The 14,202-nt window shown below is 31.9% G+C and overlaps 1 pseudogene; it reads left to right on the top strand.

The window, feature by feature from the left end:
* Positions 1-9,995: 9,995 nt before the first annotated feature.
* On the top strand, positions 9,996-13,508 carry LOC143247889 (uncharacterized; annotated as a pseudogene).
* The last annotated feature ends 694 nt before the right edge of the window (positions 13,509-14,202 follow it).

Raw genomic sequence — 14,202 nt, 5'->3', positions numbered from 1 at the left:
TTTATCAGACATTTGTTAATTACAGTATACTCTACTTCAACAGAAAGCTGTCCAGTTGTTTTATCAGACATTTGTTAATTACTGTATTCTCTAATTCAACAGAACGTTATCCAGTTGTTTTACTAGACATTTGTTAATTACAGTGTACTCTAATTCAACAGAACGTTATCCACCTCTTTCTTTAGACAGTTATTAGCTATAATATACTCTAATAAAAGGGTTTGAGGTTATAATTATCTCTATTTGAACATAACAGAACGTCATTTCTGATAACCATTCTGTAAGAATCAGATGATTTTTATACCTTACTTTTTCCATCTTCGTTCTCTTACGTGTCTGTGTTTTCTTACAGCAAAACCACATCGTATCATCTACTGAGTACACCAAGGGGAATTGAGTCCCTGATTTTAGAGTTGTAAATCCAAAGATTTACCGCTGTCCCAGTGAGGGACGTTGTATTACGTTCTTTTATGCTAATATTCGTTATAATCACCATCAGTCTAACGCAAAACTCTATTAAATAACGTTCTGTTTCATCAACTATTTTAAAAAATGTTGAATAATGTCCTCTTGTGTTGATAACCTTCTAACCTCTCAACTTTTTAACGACCCGGCTGGATAGTATTTTATGTTAAATTATTGTTCATTATAAACAAACACCACTGATTAGCAAAACAACTGGTAATGTTACATTAATACATTTTATAACCACCAACTGTTTATTAAACAACTGAACATTATGTTGTTTTAAGCTACGAGTCATCATATTCACTAATATTGTAGTTAAACAGAAGTGTTCTACTATATCAAATCTCATTACAACCAGGTCAGGTGGTTAAGGCACTCGACTCGTAATCCAAGAGTCGCGGGTTCGAATCCCCGACGTACCGAACATGCTCGTTCTTTCAGTCTTAGGGGCGTTAAAATGTGACGGTCAATCCCACTATTCGTTAGTAAAAGAGTAGCCCAATAGTTGGCGCTGGGTGGATATGACTAGCTGACTTCCCTCTAGTTTTATAACTGCTAAATTAGGGACAGCTAGCGCAGATAGCCCTCATGTATCTTTGCGCGAAATTCAAAACAAGCCAAATCAAACTCATTATAACCATGAGCTGCATGTTTGACATTAAAAAAGTCACAATTTTTATTATGATTATAATATGCATTGGCTAACATTATATAAAACAAATTTTGTTCCTGGATAGCATGTGTTATTTCTTAATTGCTTATGTTGTAAAAGTACAGAAAATGGCCATTATTCCCTTCAAACTTTGGTTTTGTGACCTGGATAATGAAATTTAGAAATTAACCTATTTTCTATGTAAAAACGGGCAAATTTGCACATTTTCATTTACATAAGGTCTGAATAAAACAACATATGAATCAAGATTTGCATGTAATTATACTAAAGTTATACAAAAATGTTTAGAAGTGAGTAATTTTTCAAGATTTGCTACTGTAATATAAATCATTTTCACGTATGAGCCCCCAAATATAGTCTCCCATCAAGTTTTCGTTATACGCTCCCAGGTCAGAAAAGCAAAGTTTAAAGAGAAAAATAAGTCTTTTTCCATTTACTTTAGGCATAGGGAAATAACACTTTCTGCCCAGGAACAAGAAAAAGTAAAAATTTTGTTACATAGTGTATACAGTTAACGTTAACAGCTATTTTTTAATTACTCATCTGTTTATGATTCGGAGTTAAAACAACTGATATTAATTAACAAATAAGCTGATTAAATTTATTTTTAAAAATCGCTTAATTTTCATATAAAAAAGAATTATTTACTTTTAAATATACTGTTATTTTTATTACAACTGAACTGAACAAACCACACGTCATTTAACTTTGAAATTCTCTAATCATGTTCCGTTATAAATCAATCATATAGAGAGAGGCCTGCGAATTTAAACTTCTTAAAATTGTTTAGATTTTAATAGATTTTCCATAATTCAGCTACGCAGATTTGGAAAATAATATTTATTTTTCTATCACATTCAGAATGTTCACAAATCGGGAAGTAAAACTATTACCTAGATATAATTATTATTTCGTTTACCACAATTAACATTTTTTATTATTATGTTTGAATTCTAGAACAATCGATAAGATTCTTATGTCATAATTTTATGGTCTGATTGTGGTGTAAATAATTATCTTATGTAAAAGTAAATATGACGTTTAGTGAAAAATCTGCATATAATGGAACTAGAAATTAAGAATGCGAAATAAATGACGTCGTATACACCGAATACTTTAAGCTTGTTACACCAGCTAACAGGAAACAATTAATGCACAAACTTTTAAAATAAAATGGCCGCATACCAATTTTTCAAACAAATCTTACACGCACGTCCCTTACTAACACATTCTAATCTCGTAACAAACCATACCCTGTCTCCATATTTATTCAACCATTTCTAGATTATAAACGTTTTCCTCTATTCCTAGATTCACCTCAGACTTGTCTTTAGATTTGACTTCCGATTTGAAAATTTACTCTAATAGAAGAACAAACTACCAAGACCTCTTAAGTCATGGCTCGTCTACAAAAAGGCATGAACTGCAAAGTACACGCACGTATACAGAGAGGTGTGGGGAGGGGTAACAGCGAACCCCCTATTTTTGTAATGTAAAAAAAATTATTATTGTATAGTTACAGTGCAGCTACTTACGGTATTTAACGTTTTGGATGTTGGTTGATTTTATGTGAACAGCAGTAGAATTGTTCAAGTAACATTTCATAAAAAATTGCTTCCATATTTATTCTCATTGCACCTATTTTTTTACAAATGTTCTAGGAGCATGTTCCCAGACCTCCGTAGTATTAGCAAGCTTTTAGCCTCAAAAACTAGGACCCCTCCGTATTAAACATTCTGCGTAAGGTCTGAATCAAAACATGAGAGGCTTAAGAATTTGTTTGTTTGTTTTGGAATTTCGCACAAAGCTACTCGAGGGCTATATGTGCTAGCCGTCCCTAATTTAGCAGTGTAAGACTAGAGGAAAGGCAGCTAGTCACCACCACCCACCGCCAACTCTTGGATTACTCTTTTACCAAAGAATAGTGGGATTGACCGTAATATTATAACGCCCCCACGCCTGGGAGGGCGAGCATGTTTGGCGCGACGCGGATGCAAACCCGCGACTCTCAGATTACGAGTCGCACGCCTTATCGCGCTTGGCCATGCCGGGCCAGGTTTAAGAAACAAGCTAAAGTTGTGTGTTGTGTACAACACTCAATACACACATACCATTTACAGAATATTAAATACACAAACACGCATTAAAGTTCGAACAATAATAAACCAATACAGAAATCAACGTTGTATACAATAGTAAAAACACACAACACAGTTGTGGACAAAATAAAAGACATACATCAACGTACAATAATTTTAAAAAAACACCATCGTTGTGTACAGAATTAAACAAACATGTGACAAATTACATTTTTCCATATTTTCAAACACATACACATCTGACTTGTTTCAGTATTAAAATTTTCCTGTTTTTTTAGCCTTGAATCTCATATTGTTCACGGTAGTAATCTTCGGTTGAGGCTGTGCCGTTTGGTATTTGTTTCACATTTGAGCGTTGGTAGTCAATTTAGGAAATGAAGGAACGGAAAAGTGCGTGGACATGTTTATCACGAGCTCAGCCAAGTGTTCAATTCCAATGAACACAGTGCGCGCACACAATCGAAACCTGAGCTTTTTGGTTGAAACTAATCGCTTTGAAACGCCAGACTTAAGCAATAAAAATATAACGGGTTTTCATTAATTTAAAATACACCATTTCCATTACTTCCGGTCATTTAGAAGCACATATTTCGTACTTCCTTTTCACGCAAATTTCGATTTCATAAAACTCAGAACAGATTTTTAATGAGAAATATTTATATCCATTTTAAGGAAATAGAACGTGAGAAAATAACCTTACTTTGAAGAAACGCATACAATTAAAATAAATAAATGCCATTTCTTTCCGATTAATAACCAGAAATGAAATGTAAATATGTTAACGCTAGAAACACATATGTGATTAAAACATAAAACATTAGCTAGAAACTGAAACAAACGAACGCCAAGAATAAAAAGGAAGAAAAATTCATAGATGGGCGTATTTCTCTTACTGTTCTATCCAAAACATGCAAGTCAAAGAATACAAGGTAGTCTATGAGTGTTCAATAAATCAATGTGAAAGGCCACATGAAATCATTTCATGTAGTACGGAGGCAGATTAATACAAAATACATGTAGTGAGTACCTTAAAGCGACAGCAATACACAGAGTTTTTTTTATTTAAATTGAGCACAAAGCAACACAATAGGCTATCTGTGCTCTGCCTACACTGGTGTTGAAACCCAGATTTTAGCTTTATAAATCCGCAGATATACCACTGTTCCGCTAGGGGACGTTCCATGAGAGAGATTCAGTATAAAAACTAACTTCTTAATTTAAGAAGACAGTTGAATAAAGTTATAATCTATTAATACTAATTGTAAACATATATTGCTTAACTAAACACCTCGTTAATGTTATAGTTTATTATATTAACACTCATTTTAACCTCGAACTGCTTAACAAAACAGCTGGATAACATTCTATTGTGTTAATACGCATTATAAACCTCAACTTTTTAATGAAACAGCTCGATAGTGTGATAAAATATTACTTATCATTGTTATAACTGCCATCTCCCTAATTAAACAGATTGGTAACATTCTGTTGTATTAATGTACACAATACTCCTTAGCTGTCCCAAGAAACATCTCGTTTACGTCCTGTTAATATAAAGTTGATCTTCATTATATCACTAACTGTTTACCTGAACATTTAAGTAGCGCTCTGTTATAGTCGGAAGCTACAATAACACTATATTCATTTTTAATAAGTAAGTAATATGATTGACTTTGAGTTAAAGATGGTTAGCATGTGTTTTGCACAATAAAATAATAATGGTCTTTTAAATACCTCCATCTTACTGCCTCAGCAGTAATAATGTAAACTTATAACACTAAAAATCTGATTTCGAAACTTGTGGTGAGAACATAACAATCAGCTCTGGGATTAATAAAACTGGACACATGAAAGAAAAACCTTCCTCAAGATAACGTAAAAATACTAATCAATGCACAAAGGTAAAGAAATAAAGTTGCATACATCCGTAAAATAAATACGGTAGAGAATACTAGTGAAACATTTACAGGTATGAAAATATATTACTGGGACATTTTAATGTATAGTAATGTACATATATCCATAAAAGAAATACGGTAGAGAAAAATTTACAGGTACTGGAGAATACTAGTGAAACATTTACAGGTATGAAAATATATTACTGGGACATTTTAATGTATAGTAACGTACGTTGGCCTGAAGGTAGTTTTGTTTATTGGTTTAGAAGTTGTTCACTGTTAAAACCAGGCTGGTGAGATCAGTTACATGATATATACTCTTATTTATAGATATGTACAGTAACTCACAAAGTTTCAGTTATACTACTAAAACTGTACAAGTCTGTCTAGTGAATGTCAGTGAACTACTGTACAAGCGTGTCTAGTATAACTAAATCATAGTGAGTCACTGCACAAGTTTCTCTACTGCAACTAAATCTTAGTAAATGACTGTACACGTTTATCTATTATAACTGAATCTTAGTAAACTACTGTACAAATCTGTCTTGTGAATGTCAATGAGCTACTGTTCAAGTTTTCTAGTATAACTGAATCTTTGTGGGATACTGTAGAAGTTTCTCTCGTATGACTAAATCTTAGTAAATACTATGCAAGTTTTTCTAGTATAACTGAATCTCTGTGGGATACTGTAGAAGTTTCTCTCGTATGACTAAATCTTAGTAAATACTATGCAAGTTTTTCTAGTATAACTGAATCTTTGTGGGATACTGTAGAAGTTTCTCTCGTATGACTAAATCTTGGTAAATACTATGCAAGGTTTTCTAGTATAACTGAATCTTTGTGGGATACTGTAGAAGTTTCTCTCGTATGACTAAATCTTAGTAAATACTATGCAAGTTTTTCTAGTATAACTGAATCTTTGTGGGATACTGTAGAAGTTTCTCTCGTATGACTAAATCTTAGTAAATACTATACAAGGTTTTCTAGTATAACTGAATTTTTGTGGGATACTGTAGAAGTTTCTCACGTATGACTAAATCTTAGTAAATACTATGCAAAGTTTTCTAGTATAACTGAATCTTTGTGGGATACTGTAGAAGTTTCTCTCGTATGACTAAATCTTAGTAAATACTATACAAGGTTTTCTAGTATAACTGAATCTTTGTGGGATACTGTAGAAGTTTCTCTCGTATGACTAAATCTTAGTAAATACTATGCAAGTTTTTCTAGTATAACTGAATCTTTGTGGGATACTGTAGAAGTTTCTCTCGTATGACTAAATCTTAGTAAATACTATGCAAGTTTGTTCAGTTTAATTGAATCTTAATGAACTTCTTCTCAAGTTTCTTTTATATAAATAACTTATAGATGGATACTGTACAAGTTTGTCTAGTATAAATGACTTTCAGTGAGATACTGTACAAGTTTGTTCAGTATAATTGAATCTTAATGAACTTCTTCTCAAGTTTCTTTTATATAAATAACTTATAGATGGATACTGTACAAGTTTGTCTAGTATAAATGACTTTCAGTGAGATACTGTACAAGTTTGTTCAGTATAATTGAATATTAATGAACTTCTTCTCAAGTTTCTTTTATATAAATAACTTATAGATGGATACTGTACAAGTTTGTCTAGTATAAATGAATTTCAGTGGGATACTGTACAAGTGTATTTAGTATAACTGAATCTTAGTGGGATACTGTACAAGTTTATTTAGTGTAACTGAATCTTACTGGACTACAGTATTAGTTTGTCTAGTATAACAGAAACTTAGTTTGTTTAGTATAACTGAATCTTAGTGGGATACTGTACAAGTTTATTTAGTGTAACTGAATCTTACTGGACTACAGTATTAGTTTGTCTAGTATAACAGAAACTTAGTTTGTTTAGTATAACTGAATCTTAGTGAACTACTTTTCAAGTTTCTCTAGTATAACTAACTTATACCTGGATACTGTACAAGTTTGTTTTGCATAACATAATCTTAGTGGGATACTGTACAAGTTTGTTTTGCATAACATAATCATAGTGGGATACTGTACAAGTTTGTTTTGCATAACATAATCATAGTGGGATACTGTACAAATTTGTTTTGCATAACATAATCTTAGTGGGATACTGTACAAGTTTGTTTTGCATAACATAATCTTAGTGGGATACTGTACAAGTTTGTTTTGAATAACTGAATCTTAATGAACTACTACTGTACAACTTTGTCTAGTGAATGTCAGTGAACAACTGTAGAAGTTTACCTGGTTTGGTGGTATATAAGTGAACTACTCTACAAGTTTCTCTAGTTTGATTAAATCTTAGTAAGATACTCTACAAGTCTATCTAGTGAATGCTAATGAGCTACTCTACAAGTTTAACTAGTATAACTGAATCTTAGTTTAAAACTGTACAAGTTTAACTAGTATAACTGAATCTTAGTTTAAAACTGTACAAGTTTGTCTAGTATAACTGAATCTCACAGGAATACTGTAAACGTTTGTCTAGTATGACTGAGTCTTAGCGGGTTACTGCACAAGTTTAACATAACTAAATCTTAGTGGGATACTGTACAAGTTTAATATAACTAAATCTTAGTGGGATACTGTACAAGTTTAATATAACTAAATCTTAGTGGGATACTCTACAAGTCTATCTGGTATATGCGAGGGAGCTACTGTAAGAGTTTATCTAATATAATTAAATCCTAATGAACTGCTGTATAAGTTTGTCTAGTATCACTAGCTCTCAGTAAGATACTGTACAATTTTTTGTAGTATACTTAAATCGTAATGGGACACTATACACGATTGTCCAGTATAACTGAATCTTAGTAAATTACTCTACAAATGTGTCTGGTATAAATTAATCTTAATGAACTACTGCACAAGTTTGTCTAGTATAACTGAATGTTACTGGGATACTGTACAAGTTTTTTTTTTGTATAACTAAATCTTAGTGAAGAACTGTACAAGTTTGTCTAGTATAACTGACTCATAACTGGATACTAAACAAATTTGTTCAGCATAACTAAATCTTACTGGGATACTGTACAAGTTTGTTTTTTTTGTATAACTGAATCTTAGTGAACTACTGTACAAGTTTGTTTACTATAACTGATTCTTTGTGGAATACTCTACACGTTTGTTTAGTATAGTTGAATCTTTGTGTGCTACTCTACAAGTTTGTGTAGTATAACTGACTCTTAGTGAAAAACTGCACAAGGGTGTCTAGTTTTACTTAATCTTAGTTTTATACTGTACAAGTTTGTGTAGTATAACTAACTCTTAGTAGGATACTGTACAAGTTTGTGTGGCATGACTAAATCTTACTGGACTACTGTACAAGTTTGTCTACTACTACTTGATCTCAGTGAGTTACTCAACAAGTTTGTTTAGTATAACTGAATCTTTGTGAGGTACTGTACAATTTTTTTTTAAATATAACTAAATATTAGTTGGATACTGCACAAGTTTTTCTAATATAACTGAATCTTAGTGGGATACCGTACAAATTTGTCTAGTATAACGGAATTTTAGTGAACTACTGTAGAAGTTTGTCTGGTATAACTAAATGTTAGTGGGATACTCTACAAGTTTTTTGTATAACTGAATCTCATTGAACTACTTTACAAGTCTATCTAGTGAATGTGAGTGATCTTCCGTTCAAGATTGTTTAATATAACTGAATCTTAGTGGGATGCTGTACAAGTTTGTGTAGTATAACTAACTCTTAGTAGAATACTTACTATACGATAGTTTCTAGTATAGATAACTCTTAGTGTATTAGTGTTTTTGCTGTATAGAGGTTATTTTTAGCTTTGAAAATCAAAAGAATCGTTCATATTGCAATAAAAGCACAGCGTCTGACACAGACGTAGTTAAATTTATGTTCTATCACTTACAGAGAGGTTCCTAGCTTTTGTAAGTGCCACTCTCTTGGATTTCAAAATTGTAATTATTGATATTCAAGTTTTCTTGTAAGTTTGCTTCTTGTGAGGTGAAAGTATAAATGTAATGTTTAAGTACGAGTCCTCCACCCAGGAAGGTGTGTATAAACAATAAAAAAATTTAATTTTAACCTCTCAGTCTCCAACAAAAACGCCATCACAGGTTCTTAATTATGAGTTCATTATAACCATTAATAAGAACCTTGACTGGATAGCATTATGAATTCTATGAATTTAATATTTGATCTGCTCGTAAAATATATATATTTTTTATAATTGCAAACATAACATTTTTATTCTTTTTTCTCTGTGTAATATTGTAGTTTTTACCAATGTAATTTGAAGGGCTACAGCTTGTTTTAGATGAAAGTAACACTAAAGGACCATTCGCAATGCAATTTGTTTTTTCAGGTTTACTTACTTTTACAAGAATCGGAGATACAGTAATTTACTTATTTCAAATAAAGTAAAATACCTTAACGTGATTACTTATTTCTAGTATAGTAAAATACCTTAACCTGTGATTGAATTTGTATTTTTTGTATGCACATGTTCATTAACAGTAACAAAATGGTTGTGTAATGGTGACATATTCATGACACGAAAGTGTTTGCTCCAGACAGATACTACAAACTTCCAGAGAAGATTCACTCTCCTAAGACAGACTGAGTTTTATATTTTCTATGCTATGATAAACGCTTCCTGTAAGGTCACATAAGACTCATCCATCTAGCTAAGAATATATGACTGGAAGATTGGTAGTTTTTGACTAAATAGGATGACTTCCAATGATCATAAGGTTGAGCAGTCTTGCTAATGACACAGAAATGTTTTATACATTTAGTTAAACTAATGTTTTAGAACACAAAAATATTAAATATTACAGATTTTGTTGGTAGTCTTTTTGAAATTCAAGATGGCGACCATTCCACCCAAAGTTCAGTGTGGCACCTATTTGAAAGAAGGCTTGTACGAACATTTATACCTCTATCATAAAATGAACAATTTTTGCTTATCCGAACCAACATGGAAGTTGTCGGAGTACTCTCTTGTTGTTTATATTCAAACAAATATAATTGTTTCTTGTACACAGAAAACATGACGTAACACAATAATAGATGGATGAAAAGGTGAAATCATGCACAACAGTATCTTACAGCTGATAAGTGACGTAAGGGAAATGTGATAATAATAACTAACTGAAAAACGACGACTTATAATTATGCTGCCAAAACCACTTCATTAAGTTCATACGTCTTCGTTTGTCAGATTGCTAATTTCATCCAATAATGTCATTCCAAACACAAGTGCCTATGGTATAAGATGACGCATCTTAATAACTGATAAGTAACAGGTTTAAAGTACAATAACAAATACGCAATTAGGTGATTAACATAATAATAGGTAAGCGATAAGTTGATCAGGCAGCAAAAGAAATCTAATATGTTGACATAACAAGATATAATATAAGTGATAACTTGACGTGACACATTTATATATTAATTACTTAGTGTTTCACTTCTAGTTTTGTTCATTGGTTAAGTTCAACTTCTGGCATGAAGCAATACTTATGTCACTGGTACAATAGCCTCAGGAAAGTCACATGTTCTAATATATCAATGCTAAAATGGCCTCAGTAAAATGAAATGTTTTGCCATATCATTACTGCAATACCTTCAGTAAAACTGTATATCACTGCTACAATAGACTCACTAAGATGGCAGCTTGTAATAAATCACTGCAAAAAAGCGCCAGTAAAGGGACATTTTCTCACATATCATTGCTACAACAGCCTCAAACGAATGACACGATATCATATGCCACACCTTAAAACCTTTAGCAAAACGACACGTTTACATATATGACTACTACCACAGCCTCAGTAAAATCTTATAATATCATATATTGCTGCTACAATAGCTTCAGTAAAACTGTACTGTACTGTATATCATTGCTACGGAAGCCTGAGCAAAATAACATGTTCTGATATATCACTACTACAACAGATTCAGTAAAATGACATGCTCTCATATATCACTGCTAAAAGAGCTTTAGTAAAATAGTACGTTCTTTTTTTACATCACTGCAAGAATAACTTCAGAAAATGCTCTCGTATGTTGCTCCTACAATTGCTGCGGTAAACTGATGTTTTCATATATTATTGCTACAACAGCCTTAATAAAATAGCACATTCTCATGTATCACTGCCACAAGATGCTTCAGTAAAAGGACACCTTCATCATGACGAGAAACCCACTTGAAATAAATATGTATCTCGGAACGGCTGGTATAAGTATTAACACTTTTACTAATAAAACAGAAAACAATACCAGCCTTTCCCAGATACAAAACGACACCTCACATATCACTGCTACAATAGCCTTGTTAAAATGACATGTTCTAATATACTACTGTTACAATACCTTCAGCAAAATATGTTTTGATGTACCATTGCTACTACACCTTCAGTAAAATGACACTGTCACATATCAGTGCTGCAATAGTATCACCAAAATAACATGTTATAATATATCACTGCTGAAAAATCTTTACCAAAATAACATGTTCTTATACATCACTCCTGCAAAAGTTTTAGTAGAATAACATGTTCTCCTTCATCACTACTAAAACTCTTCAGTAAAATGGCATGTTCTCATATATCACTGCTACAATAGCCTTAGTAAATTCACACGTTTTCATATATCACTGCTAAACATGCTTGAGCAAAATGACATATCTTATAGATCTCTGGTAGAAAGGATTTAGTAAATTGACATATTATTATATATTACTGCTAGAACAGCTTCAGTAAAATAGCACTTTCTCATATATTGCTGCTTCAATAGTCTCAGTAAAATAACGTTCTTATATATCAGTGTAAAATAGCTTCAGTAAAATGACACGTTCCCATATAGCTAAAAAACTTCACTAAAACTGGTTATATATTACTGTTACAATGTTACTATTCATTCACTAATCGAGTTCTTCTGAAAGGTCAAGAAACTGAAACTATCAGTCCAGCTCTAATATTAATGTTTAATGCTCTCCTCCTCACTTCTCCTACTCTACCTTATAGATGAAATTAATAATCCCGCTCTAACAGTAAAAACAATTGGTCATCAATGTTACAGATCGTAAGAATATTCACGTTTCATTTCAATTGAATTTGAACCCTACATAATCTCTAAAACGGATTCTAACACTTCAACATTTCTCCTTCTTGATTTTGGTAACCGCACCATTCTCTCAGTTAAAACTCAAATCCGAATTATAATAACAGTCGCTGTTATAATTCACGCTTGAATCATTCCACTCATAGAATTAAAAATTAAAGTCATCCCAGAAAGTCTCGATCAATTCTCAATCATAATCAATAGTCCTGGTATTTTTATCGGACATTGCTGAGAAGTTTGTGAAGCAAATCACAGGCTTGTAACAACCGTCGTAGAAAGTGTCAATACGTAGTCTTTCATTAAACAAATAAATTAAATTACAGAATAGCTAAGTGACTCAAATGAAAGTAATAGTCTCTTAAACCAACCTATCGTAAATATCGTTTACTCTTAGTGAAAATGATTAGTTAACTAATAACATCAGCTTGTCAAGCTACAATTGCTAATTAAATCATCTTTTAATTCCTCAAATAGCTCCATTCAATTGAACTATCATAACATTTTTCGCATTGCATTACTCATTTCAATAATAACCTTATTTTGAAACTTTAATCTAATCCTAAAAAAAATCCTTTTGCTAACTCTACAAAAAAATTGAAAAAAATAACAAAATGATTCTCAAATTTTGATCATTCTATATCTTAAAGCCTTCCTCCAAATTGATTAAGTACCATCTTATTTATTCCATATAGATACTGAGTCATTCCTGCATGCTACCAAATATTAATTACAAAAATATTTGCAACCATTTATAGAGAATATTACATCCTATTATCAAACTTAAAATCCAGGAATAACATTCTTTTTAAATTTCATTATTCTGATTAATTTTAATTAACAGTTCTCTAGGGCTCTTCCATATATTTTTACATCAACTAGTCACATCGAAATAACCTTGTCACGAGCTTTACCTATTTGAATAACAATTATGATTTTTGGCCGACTCAGTAATACTTATCACATATTTTCTCACTTAGTCCCACTAAAGACACCCCAGCTTAAAACGTTTTCATAGTATGTGTCAAAATCGTAAGAAACTTAATCCGTCCAATCACTTTATTAGTCCGTCTAGCTGCCACTATAATTACTGGTCATTTTCTCCTTACCATTCTTAGAAGTAGAGCAGTAATATCTATCCTATCCTCAATTATCTCTATCTATCTTACGGAACTCGCCTTACTTTTACTTGAAACAGCAGTATTTAAGGTTACGTATTTGTTCTTCTTCTAAATCTTCATTCTACAGAAATTCACTAATTGATAACCAAACCCACTACTTTCATATAGTTGACCAAAGACCATGACCTCTTACAAGAGCTCTAACCATAACAACAGGATTAAACAAATAATTCTATAAAATGAATCCTAACTTGCTAATTCTAAGGTTACTTATTATATTTTTCATGGTAATCATATTTCACTAGTAATATCAAGACAACATTGACGAATAATGTTATTTACTATTTTGTAAAATTGACACGTTCTCGTATATTACTGCTATAATAGCTTTAATAAAATTACACGTTCTGATATATCATTGTTACAGTTGCTTCAATCAAATGATACTTTCTCACACAACCATTACAAGATGTTACGTAAGAGTGCGTGTTTTTGTAAGAAAAGTTTTTACACCAAATTTTAATAGAATAACGCATTGCATCATGTATATGTAGTCACCGTGGTAATGTCTGTGTTCAAGGTTATTTTATACGGAAAACCTATTATCTTCCAACGCATATGTCTCTCGTTTAGTTTTTTTCACCTTAAAATACAGCAGTGGAACAGGTTTGGAAATGTCATAATGCATACCACCTGTTTATTTTCCTCCCAAACAGTATACTTGTATGCAATATTATCTGTATTGAAGAAGTTACCAGTTTTAGTATGGACTAATAGTTCAGAAAGTTAATACTCTATAGTGAAACCTTTCTCATGGTTAATACATCCTAAA

The sequence above is a fragment of the Tachypleus tridentatus genome, chromosome 3 (genome assembly GCF_004210375.1).
Source record: "Tachypleus tridentatus isolate NWPU-2018 chromosome 3, ASM421037v1, whole genome shotgun sequence".
Taxonomy (NCBI): Eukaryota; Metazoa; Arthropoda; class Merostomata; order Xiphosura; family Limulidae; genus Tachypleus; species Tachypleus tridentatus.
Note: the sequence above shows the minus strand (reverse complement) of the source record. Positions and strands in the feature narration are given on the sequence as shown.